General features: G+C 37.5%; 1 pseudogene; it reads right to left on the reverse strand.

The window, feature by feature from the left end:
- Positions 1–9161: 9161 nt before the first annotated feature.
- Positions 9162–13284, reverse strand: LOC129074265 (cytochrome b-c1 complex subunit Rieske, mitochondrial-like; annotated as a pseudogene).
- Positions 13285–16422: the final 3138 nt, after the last annotated feature.

The following is a 16422-nucleotide window of genomic DNA, read 5'->3' on the forward strand; positions in this document are numbered from 1 at the left end:
TTTTGAGGAAATTCCACACTGTTTCCCACAGTGGCTGCACCAGTCTGCATTCTCACCAACAGTGTACCAGGGTTCCCTTTTCTCCACAGCCTCGCCAGCACCTGTTGTTTGTGGATCTGTTTATGATGGCCATTCTGACCGGTGTGAGGTGCTTCCTCATGGTGGTTTTGATCTGCATTTCTCTGATGGCTACTGATGCTGAGCCTCCTTTCAAATGCCTCTGGGCCCTCTGTATCTCCTCCTTGGAAAAGCGTCTGCCCAGGCCCTTTGCCCATTTTTTGATTGGATCGTTTGTCGTCTGGGAGTGGAGTCGAGTGAGTTCTTTATTTATCTTGGAGATCAAACCTCTATCTGATGTATCATTAGTGAATATATTTTCCCATAGAGTTGGCTCCCTTTTCATTTTGCTGATGTTTTCTTTCGTCCTGCAGAAGCTTCTTATTTTGATGAGGTCCCATTTGTTTATTCTTTCCTTTATGTCCCTTGCTTTAGGAGACATATCGATGAAAAAATTGCTGCGTGGGATATCTGAGAGTTTCCTGCCAATGTTCTCCTCTAGGACTTTGATGGTGTTGCGACTTATATTTAAGTCTTTTATCCACTTTGAGTTTATTTGTGTGTATGGTGTCAGCTGATGATCCAATTTCAAGTTTTTGCATGTAGCCGTCCAGCTCTCCCAACACCATTTGTTGAAGAGGCTATTATTGCTCCATTTTATGCTACTGCCCCCTTTGTCAAATATTAGATGCCCATATAGACCTGGGCTTATTTCTGGGCTTTCTATTCTGTTCCACTGGTCTATGGTGTGTTCTTGTGCCAGTACCAGATTGGTTTGAGTATAGTGGCTTTGTAGTAGAGTTTGATGTCCAGTATCGTGATCCCTCCTACTTTGTGTTTCTTTCTCAAAATTGCTGGGGCTATTCGGGGTTGTTGATGGTGCCATATAAATTTTTGAAATGTCTGTTCTATGTCTGTGAAATACGTCATTGGTATCTTAATAGAGATTGCATTGAATCTATAAATTGCTTTGGGTAGTATGGACATTTTGATGATATTAATTCTTCCAATCCATGAACACAGTATATGCTTCCATTTATTTGTGTCTTCCTTAATTTCTTTTTTCAATGTTGTATAGTTTTCTGCATACAGGTCTTTTACTTCCTTGGTTACATTTATTCCTAGGTACTTTATTTTTCTTGTTGCTATCTCAAATAATTTTTTTTTCTGATTTCTTCTTCTTCTATTGCACTTCTGGTGTACAAAAATGCCTTTGATTTCTGAATATTGACTTTGTATCCTGCTGTTTTGCCAAATTCACTTATTAGATTGAGTAGTTTTTTGGTAGAGTCTACAGGGTTTTCTAGGTACACTATCATGTCCTCTGCAAACAATGATAGTTTTACTTCCTCCTTTCCTATTAGGATGCCTTTTATTTCTTTTTCTTGTCTGACCACTGGCTAGGACTTCCAATACGATGTTGAAAAGAAGTGGTGAAAGCGGACATCCTTGTCGTGTTCCCGATCTAAGTGGGGAAGCTTTTAGTTTTTGCCCATTGCGTACGATGTCGGCTGTAGGTTTTTCACATATGGGCTTTATTACGTTGAGGAATGCCCCTTTATTCCCATTTTGCTGAGTGTTTTGATCATAAATGGGTGCTGTACCTTATCGAATGCTTTTTCTGCGTCTATCGAGATGATCATGTGGTTTTTGTCTTTCTTTTTGTTTATGCGATGTATTATGTTTATTGATTTGCACATATTGAACCATCCCTGCATCCCTGGGATGAATCCCACTTGATCGTGGTGGATAATCTTTTGAATGTATTGCTGGATGCGGTTTGCCAATATTTTGTTAAGGATTTTAGCATCTGTCTTCATCAGTGAAATTGGCCTACAGTTTTCTTTCTTTGTAGGGTCTTTATCTGGTTTTGGGATTAGGGTGATGCTGGCCTCATAGAAAGAGTCTGGGAGTCTTCCCTCCTCTTGGATTTTTTGGAATAGTCTGAGAAGGACAGGGGTTCGCTCTTCCTTAAATGTTTGTAAAATTCTCCTGTGAAACCATCCAGCCCAGGGCTTTTGTGTGCTGGGAGTTTCTTGATTACAGCTTCAATTTCCTCAGCTGATATCGGTCTGTTCAAGCTTTCTGTTCCTTCCTCCTTCAGTCTTGGGAGATTATACTTTCCTAGAAATGTGTCCATTTCATCCAGGTTTTCAAATTTCTTGGCATATAATTGTTCATAGTAGTTTCTGACATTCCTTCGTATTTCTGTGGTATCAGTTGTTATTTCTCCTCTTTCATTTCTGATATTATTTATTTGGGTCCTCTCCCTTTTTTCCTTGATGAATCTGCTTAAAGGTGTGTTGATTTTATTTATCTTTTCAAAGAACCAGCTCGCTCATGGATTGGTTGATCCTTTGAATTGTTCTTTTCATCTCTATGTCACTCAGTTCTGCTCTAATTTTGACTATTTCCTTCCTTCTACCTGCTCTGGGATTTATTTGTTGTTGTTTCTCCAGTTCTGGAAGTTGTAGTGTTAGGTCTGTTATTTGAAATGTTTCTATCTTTTTTAGGTAAGCCTGTATTGCTATGAACTTCCCTCTCAGGACTGCCTTTGCTGTGTCCCATAGGTTTTGGGCTGTTGTCTGTTCATTTTCATTTGTTTCCAGAAATTTTTTGATTTCTTCTCTTATCTCATTATTGACCCATTCATTGTTTAATAGCCTATTCTTCAGTCTCTATGAGTTTGCAAGTTTTTGAAGTTTCTCTTTGAGGTTGATTTCGAGTTTCAAGGCCTTGTGGTCTGAGAAAAAGTTTGGTATTATTTCAATTTTCCTGAATTTGCTGAGGCTTGCTTTGTGTCCTATCATGTGGTCTGTCTTTGAAAAACTGCCATGAGCATTTGAAAAGAATGTGTATTTTCCTTCTTTGGGAGGTAAGGTTCTATATATGTCAGTTCAGTCTGTTTGATTCAGTCCATCATTCAGCTCCACAATATCCTTATTGATGTTTTATTTGGAAGATCTGTCCATTTCTGACAGTGGGGTGTTGAAATCCCCTACTATCAGTGTGTTGCTGGCTATATCTTTTTTGAAGTCGTCCAACAATTTCCTATATACTTGGGGGCTCCTATATTGGGAGCATATAAGTTTACAATGTTTATGTCTTCTTGATAGATTCTTCCTTTAAGTATTAATAAGTGTCCCTCTGGGTCTCTTTTAATGGCCTTTGTTTTGGAATATATTTTGTTCTGATATAAGTATTGCAACCCCTGCCTTTTTCTCTTGCCCATTTGCTTGGAATATTTTCTTCCATCCCTTAACTTTCAATCTTGTGTAGGTCTTTGGCTCTGAGGTGGGTCTCTTGTAGGCAGCATATGTGTGGGTCATGTTTTCTTATCCATTCAGCTACCCTGTGTCTCTTGATTGGGGCATTTAGTCCATTTACATTGAGAGTTATTACTGATAGAAACGTATTCATTTTTTCTCTTTGTACCTGTGTTTTTCTCTTTTTCACTCTTTTCCTTCATCTTCTTAAACCAGTCCCTTTAGCATATCTTGGAGTGCTGGTTTGGTAGAGATGTATTCTTTTAGCCTTCTTTCATCTGGGAAACTCCATATCTCCCCTTCTATTTTAATTGAGAGCCTTGCTGGGTAGAGCAGCCTTTGTTGGAGGCCCTTGGTTTTCATTACTTGGAATATTTGTTGCCATTCCCTTCTGGCTTGTAGTGTTTCTGTTGAGAAGTCACCTCTTAGCCGTATCGGGGCCCCCTTGTATGTAACTTTCTCCTTCTCCCTTGCTGCCTTGAGGATTCTCTCATTGCCTTTGATAGTTGCCATTTTAATGATGATGTGTCTTGGGGTGGACCTCCTTGGGTCCCTCTTGAGTGGGGCGCTCTGTGCCTCTTGGATCCATGCAACCTTTTCTCTCCTCAAATTGGGGAAATTGTCCATCATTACTTTTTCGAGGAGGTTCTCTATCCCTTGCTCCTCTTCTTCTCCTTCTGGTATCCCTATTATATGGATGTTATTGCGTTTCAGGTTGTCCTGCATTTCCCTAAATGCCTCTTCATTCTTTTTGAGTCGTTTTTCCATTTCTTGTTCTTTCTGGGAGCTTCTTTCTACCTTATCCTCCATCTCACTGATTCCATCCTCGGCTTCATCCAGCCTGCTTTGGATTCCTTCTACTGTGTTCTTCAATTCAGAAATGGTATCCTTCATATCCTCTTGTGTCTTCTTGATAGTTTCTATGTCCTTTTCCAGGCTGATGTAGTTTGTTGTAAGATCCTGATAGTTTCTCTGCAGTTTCTCATAGTTATCTTTGAGCTGGCTGAGCTCATTGAGCTTCCTTAGAGCCATTGCTTTGAATTCAATATCTGATAGTTCCCTTGCCTCTATTTTATTTAGCTCTTTCTGTGGGGATTCCCCTTTTCCACTCATTTAGGGGAACTTCTTCTTCTTCCCATTATTGTGAGAATCTATCAATTAATAAATAAATAAATTAATTTTTTTATTTGTGCTTCTGTTTCAATTGATCCATCTAGATTTCCTGACTTTGTGGATTAAACTTCTATGGTATTAGGCGGGTCTTTTTATTTATTTATTTATTCATTTAGTCTTTAGTTTTCTTTCTGGGGCTGCCTCTGATGATGTCAGTTGTTGACCCTGTATGACCATGAGTCATTTGTTTGAGGTTTCCAGAAGTCTACTGCTTGTGTCTGAGTCTTGTTTTGGGGATCTCTGTTACTCCTTCAGCCAGTGATCCGCTATTTCTGTGGATCACTCTGCACTCTCAAGCTGGGTCCTTGATTGTGCTCCCAGGCCTGGCAGCATCCCCTGCCCACCTGGGCTTGATTGTGCTTGCTCCAGGCCAAAGGGCTTATTCGTGACCTCGTGCACTTGTCAAGCCTCCCATATCGGCTGGCACCCCGTCACTGGTCAGTTTAGGGTCTTCTATTGTGTTCTTTCCCCACTTTTGGCTCTTTAGGTGCGTCACCTGTCCGCGTAAAATGAAGACTATGGAAATGGGAGAAAGTCAGCTCCAGGACTCTCCTGTTCATCCTATCTCCAGTCTCTCCTCCAGGGACTCTGGGCAGCTCTGTGACCCCTTTGGCCCATGATCCACTATTTCTGCAGATTGCTCTGCACTCGGGGGCCTGCGTGGGTTGGTTTACGCATGCCCCCACCTATCTGTGCACTCCTCGCAGGCTTCCTTGGCACCCACCTGCGGGAGGCCTTGCCAGCCTGCGCGGGTCCACTCACACGCTCACCAACCCTCGCTGGCCACTGGGCGTGCTAGTGTGCGCCTGCACTGGGTGGTTTTGGGCTGTCTGTTGTGTGCTTTTCAGCTTTTGGCTCTTTGGGTGTGTGGCCTGTTCCCACACAATAGAGAATATGGAAAGGAGAAGGAGTCAGGACTCCCTGGTTCCTCTTCCCATTCTTTCCCCAGCACCCCTGTCTCCAGTCTCACCTCAGGGGTCTCTGGGCAGTTCTATGACCCCTTTGGCCAGGGATCCACTACAGACCGATTTCTGCAGACCGTGTTGTAATTGCGGGCCGTCTGGCTACTCCGCACCCTGCTTCTGCCTCTTTGCGGGTGCTTCCTCCCAGCTCAAAATGGAGACTACCGAATGGGGAGGGAGTTGGGACTCCCTGGTTCCTCCTACTGTTGTTTCCCCAACGCCTCTGTCTCTAGTCTCTCCTCACGGCTCTCATTGCAGCTGTGTCACCCCTTTGGCTAGGGGTCCTCTATTTCTTCCAGCTTGTCTGCACTTAGCCCGTCAGCTCACACGTGCACAAGCTGTGTGTGGAGCACCAAAAAGGCAGGTTAATTGATTCCCTTATGCTTGAGCAAGATGGTAGCTGCAGAGTGGGAGGTGAGTTATGACTGGGGCTCCTCCAGCCACTCTTTCAGTTCTCTTCACAAAGTTTTCCTCACCAATCTTTTCTCAGGCACGAGCCCACTCTGCTGCTGCCTCTACCCAGAGATCAAGGAGGGCGGCTGCCTCTGCAAATTTTTGCATTGGCCCTTTAAATGTATCTTTGCATCCCCAGCCGCCTGTCTCTGTCAGAGAGTGCCCCTAAAATTTTCAGGGTTGCATTTTGTCTGTGTGTTTTCCTGGTTTTAGCTGCTGTAGTCTAATGATCCCTGTTTATGTTTCAGACCCTGTTCTTCCCAGGGGGATCCAACTGGCCATTTCAATGTCCTTCTGGTGCTGGTGCCCATGGGCACCCAGCCCACCCTCTCAAGCCTCCTCCACACTTCTCACTCATTGGGATGTGTGGGAGTTGAATACACTGTCTGTTTGCAGCTCCGAGGCTCCTCTCCTGCTATCGTTCCATTGTTTTCCAGGTGATTTCTCCACTATTTAGTTGCAATTCCAATTTGGTCTTGGGAGGAGGTCAGCGTTACTCCCATTCACTCCCCCGCCATCTTCCTCTCCTCTGAAAATATCAATATCTTATTAATTTATCAATAAATGGTAGGTAAGACACAGCTCAATTATTTATATCTTCAATAATAGATAGCACAGCTAGAGTAGCAATCAACAAGGAGTAGAAAACATTACTAACTAACTAGATATAACAGACATCTGTACAATAATCCACCCAACATCAACATTATTTGCAAGTTTTCATGAAATAGTTCCCTAGATAGATCATATGCTAGGTCATATAACAAGCCATCATAAATTTAAAAGGACTGACATAATACAAAGTATGTTCTCTAACCTCAACAAAATAAAATGATATCAGTAACAGAAAAATTTCAGAAATTCACTAATATGTGAAAATTAATTAGCTCACTCTTTAATAATCAATATGTCAAAGAGAAAAATCCCAAAAAGAAATTATAAACATCTTAAGATAAATAAAAATTGAAACGAAACACAGCAAATCTTAGGAAATACTCCTAAAACAGCACCTAGTGAAATTGTATAGCTGTACAAACCTATATTAAAAAAGAAATATCTTGAATAAATAACTTAGCTTTCTGCCTTAAGGTACTAGATAAAATAAAAGACTGAAGTCAAATCAATAGGAAGAAAGAGAGTAATAAAGGTTGAAGCAGAAACAAAATTAATATTTAAAAAATTAATAAAGAAAATCAACAAAATTATTCTTTGAAAAGACTAACAAAATGAACAAAATACTTGCTAGACTGTGTGGAAAAAAATATGGAAGATAAATTATCAGTACCAATAATAAAAGAAAGAATTTTACTGTCAACTTTACAATAATAAAAAGGTATATAATGGTACACTGCAAACAATTATACACCAACAACTTAGTGGAAACCATATTTTCAGAAAACTCAAACTACTAAAATGGACTCAATAAGAAATATCTAATCTGAATTAATATAAAATGAATAAATAGATTCAACAACAAAGTGAAAAGACAACCCAAGAAAGTCAGAAATTATTTGCAAATCATGTATCTGATAAGGGAATGGTATTTAAAATAATGTATACTACCTTTGCAACTCAGCAATGAAAAGACAACCCAATAAAAATTGGCAAAGAATTTGCATAGGCCTCAAAAAAAAGTTATAAGTGGCCAATAAGTCCATGAAAAAGTGTCCAACATTATTAGTCATTAGGGAAATAAAAATCAAACTACAATGGAATAATAAATATTTATACTAACCCGAATGGCTATAATAAAAAAATACAATAATAAATATGAGCAAGGCTGTTGACAGTGCTAAATGATGCTGCTGATTTGGAAGACAATGTCACATTTCCTCAAATATACATATTGTTAACATATGGCCCAACAATTCTGCTCCTGAATATATATCCAAGAGTACTGTAAACATATATTTACACAAAAACTTGTACAGGAATATGTATATCTAGATCATTCATAGTGACCAAAAAAGAAAACAACTTAAATGGTTATCACGTATGGATAGAGAAACAGTATGCGGTCTATTTCTATAATGGAATATTATTTGGTCTTAAAAATGACTTTAGTACTGATATATGAAATCTGTCCAGAAAAAGTTCAACCACTGTTAATATAATGAGAATTGTTTGCACAACATCAATGTAATCTGGCAGCCAAGGAGAGTAGACAGGAATGCTCATACATGAACAATGAAGACTTTCCTGTACCAGTCAGTGGGTGTGGTAGACGCCATTGAGTTGGCATGTATACTGTGAGGCCATCACATTCAAAATGACTAAGCAAGTACAGCAATGAATCTGCATCAAATTTTGCATTAAGCTTGGATATCCTTCCACAGAAACTATTTGGATGATTAGGAGGCTTCAGCTATGGACAACCGATGATTGTCAGCTTCATCATGACAACATGCCTGCTCATGCATCTTGTGCAGAGTTTTAACATCTAATCGTGCAGGTGACGCAGCCTCCCTGCAGCCCAGATTTGGTGCCTTGTGACTTCTGGCTTTTCCCAAAACTAAAACCACCTTTGAAAGTGAAGAGATTTCAAACCATTTATGAGATTCAAGAAAACACAATGGGGCAGCTGATGGAAATTGGGAGAGGTCCCAAGATGCCTACTATGAAGGGGACTGGGGTGTCATTGTCTTATATATGATGTTTTTTGTATCTTATATCTTCTTCAATAAATGTCTCTGTTTTTCAGCATTGCTGGATACTTTCTGAACAGGCCTCCTATAGCACATCATGGATGATATTTGACAACATAATGCTAAGTAAGGGAAGCCAGGTACAAATGGCCACATATATTGTATGATTCCATTATATGAAATTTCAGAATAGCCTAAGCTACAGAAACAGTATAAATTAGTGGTTTCCAGCAGCTGAAGAGATGTCTGATTGGGATTGTATCTGCTAAAGTTTAGAGAGACATAAAGCTTCTTTTTGCCTTACAAAATGTACATGTATTTATGAATAGGAATATTTGCATGACTTTGTGAATATACTGAAAACCAAAAGATTGTACACATTTTTTTCTTTGAGCTCAACAATGTTTAACAGTGATTTTATTATGTGAATGCTTGAAAGTATTCAACATTAAATTTGATTTACCTCACATTAACATTAGTAAAAGCATTAGTATTAGCAAATCCTAAATATTCCAAATCACCAACTTGAAATACAGAAGACTTACTCTCAAGTAATTTCTGAGGTGACATGATGACTGAAAGAGTCTATGACTTGTTGCTGGTCTCTAGCCAACAACATGTATGTCATGACTGGTGAACTCATAGAGAGGAGCCTCAATATCAAGAGCTGCAGGCCCTTTTGGATCTTGCCAGATGTATTGTAGTGAGACTGGTGGCAAAGGCAGCAATAACCACCCAAATCTCCTGCATTTTCAATAGGTACACAACCAAGATTTGAGTAAACACCGATCAGGGATAACTAATTTAGGTTTCTTTCCTTATTCTAAATCATTCTGTGGATCCCTCAGCTGGAACACAACCATTTTATCTTCCTTCTTGAATCTATGATGCACAAACAGATTTGCCTCTCCACTTAAAAGCCATGTTCTTGCCTTCTGGGATACCTGAAAACTTGACTTTGATTTTTGACATGGCTATCACATCAGCAGAACACTTCAACAGAAGCACTGACACTGGAAACAAACTAGGAGACGACATTCTGGACAGCATGCAAGAGCAACTGTAGTTGTTTCAGTTATCAAATAGAAGAAACTCTTTCTAGTTTCTGTACTCCGTTTGAAGACTTTGTACTAACACTTCAGTGCCATGATATTCAGAGAAATTAAGCACTTTCATGGAATTAAGCACAGGAATAACAAACAGAAGCAGGGACATTGAGACCCACTAGCAACCAAAAACCTCTCAGCACTCTGGCAGAGGAAAGGCCGATTCTGGTCCAACACTGGGCAGTCCGAAGTTGTGGGCACCCCAACTGGCACAAGGGGCTACAGTGTACCCTCCATCCTGCAGGACATCACTGACAGGACAGGCACAAGGGACCCAAGGAGGCAAGATCCTACAACACGGTCACTGACAACATGGAGACAGCTGCTCTAAGTGCCAAGCAGGTCACAGGAACGACCTTACACTTCACAGGTGCACGAAGACACAGAAAGCCCAGGTAAATTGTATACTTTAAAATGGTTAATTGTATATTGTTTGAATTATATTTCAATAAAAACAAAACACACACTAGCATGAAAATGTTTAAGTTAAAATATAATAAATTACAATATACAGTATTGATACAATACAGCTAAGACCAGAAAATTGTATTTGCATATACACATTTAACTAAGTGGATCTTTTATTCAAAAACATTTCTTTTTATTTAGAGGGAAATATAATCTGATTTGGGAGTTTAAAAATTATTTAAAATTCAAGTACAATAGAATTAATCTTTGCCTAAAAAACTTGTGAAATATGGATATTAGAGAAGATATGTAAAGAGTTCGACAAAGGCATAGGGCAAAAATATATGAATGATGTTCTTAGAGGACAGCAGTAATGATTCTGCAGTTGTGGATTCTTGTTAGGAAAAGAGAAGAAGTGAAAATTATACTATAGAAGCAAAATACATTGTTATCACTAGGTGCCCAGTATTGTTTTAAGAGCTTAATATACCACAGCCAGTTTAACTCTCCAAATACTATGGCATATTTATGAGTGGTCCACAATTCCTTGTTCTCAATCCTGAACACCCAAAATTGTGTCATGTTGGAAATGAGCAAACAATTCAGAATTGACATACTGCTACCTGTAGTTTTACCATATCTTATTTAGCAGAAATATGTTTGTTTTTTATTGGAGAATTATTGGTTTTGATTGTAAGTGCAGACACAGATCCCTCTGAGAATCATACCTAACATTGAGTATATGTACCATAATACCTTTGAAGTAAATATTTTAAATTCTTAATTTCAAAATACATCTGACCAAGAGTTTCAAATAAGGGATTGAGAACCTGTATAATGAAATCTTTCGTATATAATGAGACTAAATTGCAACAAGATGAATTAACTTTCTTAAATTCACATAGAAAATAAATGGCAGTTGATTTGATTTGGAATAAGAAAGGGTGTACCAGAGTCTGTGCTCTTAATTACTACACCACAGTTTACAATACTTTGAAAAAAAAAATAGATTGAAGACAGATTGTGTTGTTTCATTAGTTGTAAAATAAGAAAGTCAGGCTTAATTCTCCTAGAAAAAATTAGGAAAAATACTTATATATATTTCCAAAAGCTCAGTCAGATAGAATTCTGTATTGGGTATATTAAAGAGAGTAAAATTTTGTTCCAGACAAATTAATGTATAGAATATAGAAATTTGCATTTTTAAATTTATCAGAAAATAAATCGTTTTCAAAAAGAGTTAGCTCATAGGAGGTGGATGGAATGGACAAACTCATATCACCATGGCATATAATGGATAAAATGCATTTCCCATTGGTTTCTCACTGTGCACAAAAATGATTTTATGCTTTCAGTGGAACAGTGATTATACCTCTTTGTGAAATATAAAATTTCAGCTTAATTAAATTACTTATGCTATTTTTTCCTTTCCTACAAATATATTTTGACATTCAAGTACATCTTCGTGCGCTAACAGAATTCAAAGCAGTTAAAATTTATTTGGTTTCTAATTGTGGTTAAATGATTTATCATCAATAAACAGATAGCTAGGTTTCACAACATATCTTAGTTTACAGAGATTATGACATCGTGTTATGTAGTAATGCAGTACAAGAATGAAACTGAATGCAGATTTATTATCTCACAAATGCTTCCATAAGTTAAAGTTTAATACAATGTTTTGGATCAAAGCTATTGTCTTAGAAGAGTACGGAAAAATAAATTTAAAAACATAAGTTATAAGAGAGTATTACATTTAATCTCGCTCAAAAGATAGCAATTATTAACAGCCACTTGACAAGGGAAGACATGGAGAGCAAATACAAATGATTTTTAAATTATTTCATGTCCCCTCACAATGTAATAATTGAATCAGAGGGGTTGATTATAATAATGGGTACTAGATCCTTATTAATAGCTTGTGGAATCTATTTTAGTGTATTTTATTAGTGTATAGCTCAGATTAATATTAATTGGCTTGCACGAATATCCTTTGCACGGCTTTAAAAATGTCTTGGAGAAGTTCAAACAATTGTGCTAATTCTCTGCAATATTATTAGGAACACACACGCACACCTGTACTAATAGAAATTATACAACTACACTGGTAATTTAAATGTAATCCAAATGTCTTATCCAAAATAATTTGAGAAATAAACATTCAAAATTTATTCTTTCAAGCTGTTACCAAATCCAAATGATAAATAATGAGGTAGAAGTGCAAAGTATAATTTTAATGTCACTCCTATTTTTGTTTTTATATGCACAATGTATTTGATTAATACACTTATTTTAGAATATTAGATTTATAAAAAACTGAGATTATATGAGTTTTCATATACTACATACCCTCCCCTATTAAATTCATACAATAGTATGATACAATTTTTATAATTAATAAACCAATATTGATACATCATTAACTAAAGTTCATCTTTTATTTAGATTTTCTCAGCTTTCACCTAATATTTTTATGTTCAAAGATCTCATCCAAGTTACATTATATAATATTTAGTTACCTTGTGTTTTCAGGCACCTGTTCGCTGTGGCATCTTCTCAGACTTTCCTCATTTTTGAAGGCCTTGAGATTTTTGAGGAATACTGGTAGTGTATTTTGTAGAGTATTCCTCAGCTGAGATTTGACTAATGCATTCTCAGAAGTATACTCTGGCAATGGACTTTCAGAAGAATGACCATTGTGGTCAATGCAGTTTTTTCCAGGATATGTTCTATCTACATGATGTAGCAGTGTTTATGTCAATTTGCTCACCCAGCTGAGGTGCTATTTATTGGATTTCCCCAATTAAAGTTACTCTTTCTTTTGCCAGTGCCCTGGAGTTTCCCCAAATCTGTCTCTTGCTTCAACAGTGTTTGGACGGAATGCTCCTTCTTCCAGTCTTTGACCACCCAACGCCATTTTGTTTGTTTGTTTGTTTGTTTTTATTTTTTTAACCTGACTCCTGATTGCCAATCAAACATGACCCCCCATATTCATGAGAATTATTCCACTGAAGTGGATGCTGCAATCAACCAGCTGGTCACTCTGCATCTGCAGGCCTCCTACACCTACCTCTGCCTGGCCTTCTATTTCAACTGTGATAATGAGACTCGGGAGAGCATGGGCCACTTCTGTGAGCTGGCTGAGGAGAAGCAGTGAGGGTGCCCAGCTACTCTTGAAGATGCAAAACCAGCCGGTGGCTGCATTCTCTTCCATGATGTGCTGAAGCCTTCCCAAGTTGAGTGAGGTGACATTTAGGCGCCATGGAAGCCTCTGTCATCCTGAAGAGGAACCTGAACCAGGCCGTTTGGATCTGCACACCCTGGCTTCCACTGGCACAAACCTTCATCTCTATGACTTCTGGAGAATCACCTCCTGAAGGAGGAGGTGAAAATCATCAAGAATATGGGCAACTACCTGACAGAATTCCTCTGGCTGACTAGCCCTAGGGCTGGGCTGGGCAAGTATCTCTTCGAAAGGCTCACCCTCAAGCTCAACTAGGAGCCTTCGGAGCCCAGGGAACTTTGAAGGGTCCCTCTGTATCTCCAGGTGCCTGGCTTCTGCCCAAATCTCTCCCTGAAACCACTGGGTAGCCTTTTAACCAACGCGAGTTCCTCTACCAGGCATTGGACCAAATGGAAACAATAATGCTGTTTGGAAATAAACAAATAAGTAAATAAATAAGTAAAGTTACTCTTTTTTTCCCCTTTCCATTCTGTAAACTTTCAAAGGCAGATACTATGATCTTCCAGTACTTAAGTCTAGAGGCATTGCATTCCACCAAATTAATAATGGAACATCTAAAAATTATTTAAAATTATTGTGTGACAACGATTTGTCCCTTCTTTTCTATTTATTTATTCAATTACAGAGACTCATGAATATTCTTTATATTCTGTGTTAGATTCCAATACAGTATTTTTTGTTTTTTTTCAAATTGTTCAAGTCTTGGCCATTGGGAACTCTTTCATTTGGCTTTTGTGCACACAATTTTGTTTTAGTACTTTCTTATTTTATGACCTAAAAAATGTTCCAGCTAATACTATGTATTTCTTATCTTAGCGCTAGAACCAGCCATATCTTTAAGGAAGTTTTCAATATTTTACACACACACACACACACACACACACAGAAGTGAAATTCACAAAATATAGAATTAGCTTATTTATTTTTTAAGATTTTATTTATTTATTTTTAGTGAGAGGGGAAGAAAGGGAGAAAGGGAGAGAATCATTGGTATGCGAGAGATAGATCAAGTGGTTGTTTCTCACATGCCCCCAACTGGGTACCTGGCTTGCAACCCAGGCATGTGCCCTGACTGGAAATTGAACCAGTGATATTTTGGTTCTCAGGCTGGCACTCAGTTCACTGAGGCACACCAGCCAGGACAGAATTAACAATTTTAAAGTGAAAATTTCAGTGACATTGTATACATTCATAACATGATGCCATCATCACTTGTATTTAGTTCCAAAACATTTCATCACTCCTAAATAAAACTCTTATCCATTAAGCATTTTCTCCCCATTCTCTCCTTGACCACAGCCCCTGGAAACCACCAATCTTCTGTCTCTATGGATTTATCAAATTTTGGATATTCCATATAAAATTTGATCATACAATATGTGATATGTTTTGTGCCTGGCATCTCTTGATCTATTTTGAGGTGAATTAATGTTGTAGTATGTATTAGTACTTTTTTTCTTTTTTTATGGCTATACATTGTTTCATTGATACCTCACAATTTGTTTATACATGAATTTATTGATAAACATTTTGTCTATTTCTCCTTTTTTGGCTTTGTGAATAATGCTGCTTTGAAGATGAATGGACATGAACTTGTTTTTTATTCTTTTGTAAATATACCCAGACATAGAATCATAGGTTATATGATGACTTTATGTTTAAGTTGTTGAGGAAGTGCCAAAGTGTTTTCCACAACTGCTGAATTATTTTGCATTCCCACCAGCAATGTTTGGAGGTTCCAATTTCTCTACATATTACCAATACTTGTTATTTATTTTTTCTTTCTTTGTTTTTAGGTAGCGATTTTAGTAGATATAAGTGGTTTCTCATTGTGGTTTTAATTTGCACATCACTTATTTTAGTTAATTGTGTCTTTCCAAAAGATATTAAAGTCCTAACCCCAGAACCTATGTATGTCATCTTCCCTGCATTATAAAGAAGATATGATTTTATTTGCATTATTGTGAATGATTAAATTAAAATGAATTCATTAAGGTGAGACTTAAATCAATATGACTGGTGGGTTATGAAAAAGGAAAAATTAGACAAAGAGAGTGACATGTACAGAGGAAAGATATGAAGACACAGGAACAGCACCATTCTACAACCCAAAGAACAACCGAGTCTTTAGACTTTAGGAGACAGGCGTGTAACACACTCTTCCTCACAGACCTTAGAAGAAATTAGCTCTGCTAAGAACTTGGACTTCTTTTCTCTAGAACTATAAGACAATACATTTCTATTATTTAAGCCACCCAGTTTTTGATGTTTTGTTATAGCAGAGCTAGAAAAATAATCCAACTAGTAATGATGTTGAATACTTTTTCAGGTGCTTATAAGCCATTTGTATATTTTCTTTGTAAAAATGTTTTATTGCAGTAATTTTCACTTTTTTAAAAAAAATTGGGTTTCTTTACTGAGGTTGAATTAATTTCCCAGTTATCTGGATATTATAACCTTATGAGATATATAATTTTTAAACATGTTATACAATTTTCTAGGTTGTTTCTTCAATTCGTTTACCTTTTGGTAGTATCATTTGATCCCCTGTTTTTAATTTTATAAAGTCTAATTTATCTAGTTTTTACTCATGTTTTATTCATGTGTCATATCTAAGAATTATTTGCCAAATGCAAAGTCATCACTTCTATATATTCTTTTAAGAGTTTGACGAGTTTACCTTTGTAGTTAGGCCATTGATCCATTTTGAGTTAATTTTTGCATTTGGTATGAGAAAAGGATCTACTTCATTCTTTGGCTTGTGCCTTTGTAATTGTCTCAACACTCTCTGTTGAAGAGACTATCCTTTCCTCATAGAATGGGTTTGCCACTCTTGTCAAAAATCAGTTGCCCATAGGTGCATGGGTTTATTTCTGGGATCTCAGTTCCGTTTCTTATGGTTTGATTACTGATGCCTTGCAGAAACTTTTGAAAACAGGAAGAGTAAAATCTCCAATATTGTTCATCATCAAGATGGTTCTGACTCTCCAGGGTCACTTGGAATTACACATGAATTTGACAATAAGCTTTTCCATTTCTGTATAAAAGGTCATTTGAATGTTGATAGGATCACATCTAATTTGTATATTGTTTTGAGTATATTGATAT

The sequence above is a fragment of the Pteronotus mesoamericanus genome, unplaced genomic scaffold (genome assembly GCF_021234165.1).
Source record: "Pteronotus mesoamericanus isolate MK-2021 breed Mesoamerican mustached bat unplaced genomic scaffold, CSHL_Meso_final contig_48, whole genome shotgun sequence".
NCBI lineage: Eukaryota > Metazoa > Chordata > Mammalia > Chiroptera > Mormoopidae > Pteronotus > Pteronotus mesoamericanus.